Below are 8,259 nucleotides of genomic sequence, written 5' to 3'. Positions count from 1 at the left end.
CAAAGTCTCATTTTTTGCTGTTAAAGCCTGTGTATTTGAAACAACAAAATCCTTAAAAGATAGTCTCCCATAATATTGGGGAAAAACTAAGATAATATGAATAACACCCAACTTTTTTTTTAAGTAATCGAGAAGGGAATTTTACAACTGTCAAATGGGGTGATTAATATAAATTCTATTCATGCTATTGCCACAAGATGGAGCCACATTAGCTGGTCATTCTTGCAGAAACTCCCCTATGACTTGCAGGCATCAAATCTTCCTAGGGCCATTTAGGGGATCATTACACTATTATTTCTTTTTTTTTTTTTGAGACGGAGCCTCAAGCTATCCCCCTGGGTAGAGTGCCATGGCATCACAGCTCACAGCAACCTCCAACTCTTGGGCTCAAGCGAGTCTCCTGCCTCAGGCTCCCAAGCAGCTGGGACCACAGGCCCTGCCACAGCACCGGCCATTTTTTGGTTGCAGGCATCATTGTTGTTTGGCGGGCCTGGGCTGGGGATTTGAACCCGCCACCTTAGGTGTATGTGGCTGGCGCCTTAGCCGATTGAGCCACAGGCGCCGAGCCTACACTATTATTTCAATATTCACTGTTTAAAAGAAAATTCTAACATGACACCTAAGTAAATGTGGTCCTGAACTGGATTTTGAACCAGGAGATAAAAGAGTTATAAGGAATATTATTGGGATAATTGATGAAATTGGAACTTGAACCGTGGATTAGATAAAAGTATCTCATATCTGACACACATATATATATTTTTAAACAGAGTCTCACTATGTTGCCCTCTGTAGAATTCTGGGCATCATAGCTCACACCAACCTCAAACTCTTGGGCTCAAGTGATTCTCTTGCCTCAGCCTCTCAAGTAGTGGCCACTACAGGTGCCCACCATAACTCCTGAGTATTTTTACTATTTTTAGTAGACACAGGGTCTTTTTCAAGACCAGTTCTGGCTCAGGCTGGTCTCGAATTCCTGAGCTGAAGCAATCCACTCACCTTGGCCTCCCACAGTGTTAGGATTACAGGCAAGAGCCACTGTGCCTGCCCTTATGTGTTTTTTTTGATTTTGATAGCTGTATTGTGCTTATGAAAGAGAATGTCCTTAATCATAGAAAACACACATAAGGGTTCAGCACCAGTAGCTCGGTGAGTAGGGCACCAGTCACATACACAGAAGGTGGCGGTTCGAGCCCAGCCCGGGCCTGCTAAACAACAACAACTGCAACAACAACAACAAAAATGGCTGGGCATTGTGGTGGGCGCCTGTGGTCCCAGCTACTTGGGAGGCTGAGGCAAGAGAATCACTTGAGCCCAAGAGTTTGAGGTTTGCTGTGAGCTGTGATGTCATAGCACTCTACTGAGGGTGACATAGTGAGACTGTTTCAAAAAAAAAAAAAAAAGAAAAGAAAAGAAAACACATAAGTATTCTAAAGTAAAGAGGCATAATAGGCCAGGCACAGTAGCTCACTCCTGGAGTCTTAGCATTTGGGGAGGGTGAGATACAAGAATTGCTTGTGATCAGGAGTTTGATATCCACCTGAGCAAAAGCAAGTCCCCGTCTCTACTAAAAATAGAAAAATTAGCCAAGTGTGGTGGCGAAATGCCTGTAGTCCCAGCTACTTGGGAGACTGAAGCAGGAGGATCTCTTGAGCCCAGGAGTTTGAGGTTGCCATGAACTAGGCTGAGGCAACTGCATTCCAGCAACCAGAGCTGCAGAGTGAGACTCTATCTCAAAAAAAAAAAAAAAAGGTGTGAAGTTGTCTAATATAACTCTCAACATGGCTCAAAAACACAACATGCCTACCTATATATAACCTTAGGGAGGGAGAAGGGGGAACAATAAGACAAATATAACAAATTGTAAATAACTGGCAAATCTGGGTACAAAACCTCGTGTACTATTCTTGCTACTTTTCTAAAAATTATAATTATGTTCAATAAAAATTTACCTAAAAAGCTTTTTTTTTTTTCAGCGTCTCATTTTGTCCCCCTGGGTTTGAGTGCTGTGGTGTCATCATAACTCACAGTAATCTCAAACTTGGGCTCAAGTGATCCTATGCCTCAGCCACCCAAGTAGCTGGGACTATAGGCCCATGCCACAACACCCAGCTAGTTTTTCTACTTTTAATAAAGATGGGGGTCTTGCTCTTGCTCAAGCTGGTTTTGAACTTGCAAGCTCAAGCAATCTACTTATCTTGGCCTCCCAGAGTGCTAGGATTATAAACATGAGCCACCATGCCTGGCCACAAAAGCTCTTTTTATGCACACATAGTATACAAGAATGTCATTAAAGGGTTCTTTAACAGGTGGTGCTGGGCGGCACCCATAGCTCAGTGGATAAGGTGCCAGCCAAATACCCAGGTTGGTGGGTTCAAACCTGGCCGGGGTTAAGCCCAAGAGTTTGAGGTTGCTGTGAGCTGTGATGCTACGGTACTCTGTCAAGCGTGACATAGCGAGACTGTGTCTCAAAAAAAAAATAAAAGAGGCCCGCGCCTGTGGCTCAAGCAGCTAAGGCGCCAGCCACATACACCTGAGCTGGCGGGTTCGAATCCAGCCTGGGCCTGCCAAACAACAATGACAGCTGCAACCAAAAAATAGCCGGGCATTGTGGCGGGCACCTGTGGTCCCAGCTACTTGGGAGGTGGAGGCAGGAGACTCGCTTGAGCCCAGGAGTTGGAAGTTGCTGTGAACTATGATGCCATGGCACTCTACTCATGGCAACAGCTTGAGGCTGTCTCAAAAAAAACCAAAAAACAAAAAAAAGAGGTGGTGCTAAAGCTGGTGCTGAAAATTAACAATTTCAGAGATAAAATTAGAGAACATCACTATGTGCCAGGTACTGTTTTAAGACTTTCAAACTAATTGACTCATTTAAGTCCCACACTTATCTTATGGGGTAAGTGCCATTACATGCATTATTGCCCTCTGAGTGAAGAAGAAACTGAAGCACAGAGGTCGAGTAATTTGTCCTTGATCACAGAGCTGTAAGCTCAGGCTCTTAATGATAACACACCATCCAAAAGGTTAAAAATTGCCAGGATATGCCATACTGATAATTTATAAGCAAGCACTCTCAAAAGTATGGATGAGAGAAAGCAACTTTAAAGGACAACTTTACTCCAATGAATCTATGTATATGTGTTCTGAACCCCCTGCCTCAACCTGACAATCTATGCGAAAATTAGTCTTGAATTTTGCAAAGTTTAGCCAAAACAAAATAGGGAAACCAGTAGATGATGATTATGTGACTGAACCTACTGGCCATTATGCTTGGACAAAAATGTTTCTCAAACATTTTATTTATTTTTCTTTCATTTATTTATTTTTTTGAGACAGTTCTCACTATGTTGCCCTTGGTAAAGTGGCGTGGCATCACAGCTCATAGCAACCTCAAACTCTTAATTCTCTTGACTCAGCCTCCCAAGTAGCTGGGACTACAGGCACCTGCCACCATGCCTAGCTACTTTTTTGTTGTTGCAGACATAGTTGTTTAGCAGGCCCAAGCCAGGTTCAAACCTGCCAGCCTCGGTGTATGTGGATGGCACCCTAACCACTGTGCTAGGGGCACATCGAGCCTATTATTTGTTTATTTAGAGACAGAGTCTCAATCTGTTACCCCTTAGAGACAAAGTCTCACTCTGTTACCACAGGCTAGAGTGCTGTAGCATCACAGCTCACGCAACCTCAGACTTCTGGGCTCAAAAGATCCTCTTGCCTTAGTCTCTCAAGTAGCTGGGACTACGGGTACTTGCCACCACGCCCAGCTAGTTTTTATATTTTTAGCAGAGACAGGGTCTTGATCTTGCTCAGGCTGGTCTCAAACTCCTGAGCTCAAGCAATCCACCAGCCTCAGCCTCCCAGAGTGCTAGGATTACAGATTTTTTAAATGGAAGCTTTTCTCCAATAAAGATACTAAAAGATGTTTAACATTAATAGTTTGAATCTTAAAGTATTTGCAGGAATTATTCCAAAATATGGCTAACAAGTTATTGCTTTTCTATTTTCAGCATGTTTTAAATATTGGGATTCCACATTAAGATTTCATTTTGGGGGGGGGCAGTTCCTGTGGCCCAAAGGAGTAGGGTGCCGGCCCCATATGCCAGAGGTGGCGGGTTCAAACCCAGCCCCAGCCAAAAAAAAAAAAATTTACTTTTTTTTAAATTTATTTTTGAGACAGAGTCTCACTCTGTCACCCTGGGTAGGTGCTGTGGCGTCACAGCTCACAGCAACCTCAAACGCCTAGGCTCAAGAGTCTCTTGCCTCAGCCTCCCAGGTAGCTGGGACTACAGGTGCTCATCACAACACCCAGCTAGTTTTTTTATTTTTAGTAGAGATAGGGTCTTGCTATTGCTCAGGCTGGTCTCAAACTCCTGAGCTCAAGCAATCTACCCGCCTCAGCCTTTCAAAGTGCTAGAATTATAGGTGTGAGCCAAAGTGCCCAGCTAGATTTCATTTTTTAAAAGGAGGCATTACTCCAGTAGCAACAAGTATACCTCAGGCCTAGATCTTGGTTTCTAACACTGACTATTCTGCAATTAAAAAACCTGGGCTTCAAGGGTGGCGCCTGTGGCTCAAAGGAGTAGGGCACCGGCCCCATAAGCCAGGATGGCGGGTTCAAACCCAGCCCCAGCCAAAAAACAAAACCTGGGCTTCATGGAAAAATGGCTAACTCTAGGACTGGGGCAGGAAATATGTAAGATGAGCCTGGAAAGTGCTCTGTAGGGTCAGAAAGTAAGTAAATGCTGAAAAACAAAAAACAAACAAAAAAACCCATGACTACTAAATATAGAAAAGCTAGCCAGGTGTTGTGGGAGGCGCCTACAGTCCCAACTACTCCTAAGGCTAAGGCAAGAGGATCACTTGAGCCCAAGAGTTTGAAGTTGCTGTGAGCTATGATGATGTCAGCATCTACCCAGCATTCTACCCAGGGCCACAGAGTGAGACTCTGTCTCAAAGAAAAAAAAATGCTTAATGTAATCAGGGAAGGAATCCACCTCTGTGGGGCACAGCTATTGGGGTTGGTTTGGGAGAACTGCCAAGTCACATGGTCGGACCCTGTGACTTGAGTGGCTGGGAGGTGAGAGAGGGATGGGCTCTGGTTACAAGGCTTAACTGTCAAGGCCTGTAGCATCCTAGAGCTGCGTGAGCTTCCTAGGACAAGCTGATGGGGGTGATGGGAACATGTCCACACATAACTCTGCAGAGTCCAAAACCACTGCCCCATCCCCTTTCCAAAGGGGCCATGTTTCAAATCTGCAATCAAGGCAGCAGAGGGTAGGGCCTAAGGGGCGAGGATCCTGAAGTCAGCTCCCTGAGGTCCAACCCAGTCCTGCCACATGCACACCGAGTGAGGCCATCAGCAGTGTAGTCCCTTCTCTGTGTCTCTGCAAATAGCAAAAGTGACAGAACAAACTTACCTGGCACAGGTAAGCCTGAGGTGGTATCATCAGAGTTCCTATTATACACATGGACTCTTTTAACTCTTTTAACTCTTCCAGTTAGCCCCAGCAGTTGTTAAAATTACTTATGACGTGGAACTAGAGGAAATTACAAGGAAAACAAAATGCAGCCCAGCAGGGGGCGTACGCATGTGTGGGCGCCTCCTGATGTCAATGACTGAAGAAGCTGCCCAGTACCTACCATCCTGCAGGTAGGTCTAGCTTCTGCCCTCCCAGGAAGAGAGGTCTATGTTGTCTGGCCCTTCACACTTACCACTGGGGCCTAGGACATTGCCTGACACACAGTAGCCGCCTAACATAATATAACTCAAAAACTAAAAATAAAGTTTTGGATCAGTTTGGGAAGATGAAAGAACTTCTAGAGATGGGGGCACCAGCCCCATATACCGGGGGTGGCGGGTTCATGCCTGGCCCCGGCCAAAAATGCAGGAAAAAAAAAGTTCTAGAGATGGATAGTGATGATGGGTGCACACAAGTGTGAATGAATTCAATGCCACTAAACTGTTAAAGAGGTTAAAATGGTAAATTTCATATTATCTATACTTCCCACAGTGAAAAAAGTGGCTGAGGTCCAATGTTATCTTCACCTACTTTTCTAATTCTCCCTGACTACTCCTGGCTGTCTCCTTTATCAGATCCTATTCTCTTAAGTAAGGTAAGGAACCCCTTCTGGGTCCTCTCTAAGCTCCCTGGTCCCTTCCCAGCTGGTTATCACCAAGCCCTTGGCTTTGTTTGATTCCAGCCCCCTATCCTGAGCATGACTGCAGCTTTGGACCTCCAGTCCCAGTGGCCTGCTTAACATCTCCACCTGGAGCCCTCATAGGCCCCTCATTCTCAAGACCATCAAATTAGAACTCCCCTCCTTGACCTGCCCATCCCTCCCATTTCCCCATCTCTGCCAATGGCCATTGGCCCTTCCCTTAGATGCTCAGGTCTTAAACTCAAAAGCCAAGGGCAGTGGTTCACACCTATAATCCTAGCACTCTGGGAGGCCAAGGTGGGTGGATTGCTTGAGCTCAGGAGTTCGAGATCAGTCTGAGCAAGAGTGAGACCCAGTCTCTACTAAAAATAGAAAAATCAGCCAGATGTGGTGGTGAGTACCTATAGTCCCAGCTACTCAGGAGACTGAGGCAAGAAGATGACTTGAGCCCAAAAGTTTGAGGTTGTCGTGAGCTATGATGCCATGAGTGAAACTTTGTCCCTAAAACAAAATAAAATAAATAAAACCTCAGCAGGCCCTATGATTCCCATCTTTCCCCAGCCTCAAATCCATCAGCACAATGGCTGCTTTTCCTCTGAAGCACATCCTAAGCCCACCCTCTTCTCTCTTTTTTTTTTTTAAGAGATAGTCTCTCTTTGTCACCCTCAATAGAGTGCTATGGCATCACAGCTCACAGCAACCTCCAGCTCTTAAGCTTAGGTGATTCTCTTGCCTCAGCCTCTCAAGTAGCTAGGACTACAGGTGCCCACCAGAACACCCAGGTATTTTTTTTTTTGAGACAGAGCCTCAAGCTATCCCCCTGGGTAGAGTGCTGTGGCATCACAGCTCACAGCAACCTCCAACTCCTGGACTCAAGTGAGTCTCCTGCCTCTGCCTCCCAAGTAGCTGGGATCACAGGCGCCCACCACAATGCCCGGTTTTTTTTTTTTTTTTTTTGGTTGCAGCCAGTATTGTTTGGTGGACCCGGGCTGGATTTGAACCTGCCACCTTAGGTGTATGTGGCTGGCGCCTTAGCCACTTGAGCCACAGGCACCAAGCCAACACCCAGGTATTTTTTGTTGTAGTTTGGCCTGGGGCCGAACCTGCCACCCTTGGTATATGGGGCTGGCACCCTACTCAGAGAGCCACAGGCACTGCCCACCCACCCTCTTCTCTACTCCTCTTTGCCACCACCTTGCTGCAAGCCACCTTCATTTCCTGCCTGGACTAGTACAGTGGTTTCCACCCTCCCAACAGCCAAAGCCATCATCCTAAAGGGCAATCTGACCATCACTCCCCTTCTTCAAACCTGCCAAAACTCCACAGCTCTCTCAGGTTACTGTTCATATTCCTCATTCAGAGTCACAACGCCCCAAGTCATCTAGTTCCTCTCTACCTGCCTTCACCTCATGCTAGATGGCAGGCCCCCCATTTGCCAGCCACACTAGCCTTCTGTGTGTATGTCCCTTGTCCCACTGCCTGAATGCTGTTCTGTTTGCAAAGCCATGTCTTCTCATTCTCAGCTCAGTCTACGTATTACTACCTGTGAAATGTCTTCCTATCCCCACCATCTCAAGTGGCCCTGGCCACTTTCTCCCAGACCCCAACTGTCTGACCAACATGACCACTTTACCTCTCTCTCCCTCACTGGGGAGGCCAGCCATGCAGGCAGGCCCTTCATCTGCCCTGCTCACTACAGGCTCCCCAGCTCCTAGAACAGACCTGGCACATAGGAGCCGTGAAGCAGGAGGGGGTAAATGGTGAAATCAGTGCAGACTCAGACTCACTGCCTCACAAACTGAGCCCATAGTTTGAAAAGCCACTAACAGGCAGAGTGGCAGGAACAGGTGAAATGTATTGGGGGGAGAGGGCAGAGTAACAGATCACTACAGCCTGTTAGGGAGAGAAGGCAACCCAACTGAACGTTGACTGTGACATCTCTCCACTCCACTTAGGGCCTACAACAAAGAGGTAGCTTTGACATGGGAGCCTGACCTTCAGAGTTAGAGCTCAATCCCTTGCCAGCACCGCCCTCCCCACATTGTCCTTATGTGAAAACAGTTGTGTGACTCACCCTGAAGGAGGGAAGGGAAACAG

The sequence above is a fragment of the Otolemur garnettii genome, unplaced genomic scaffold, assembly GCF_000181295.1.
Source record: "Otolemur garnettii isolate 467f Iridium unplaced genomic scaffold, OtoGar3 scaffold00233, whole genome shotgun sequence".
Taxonomy (NCBI): Eukaryota; Metazoa; Chordata; class Mammalia; order Primates; family Galagidae; genus Otolemur; species Otolemur garnettii.
Note: the sequence above shows the minus strand (reverse complement) of the source record.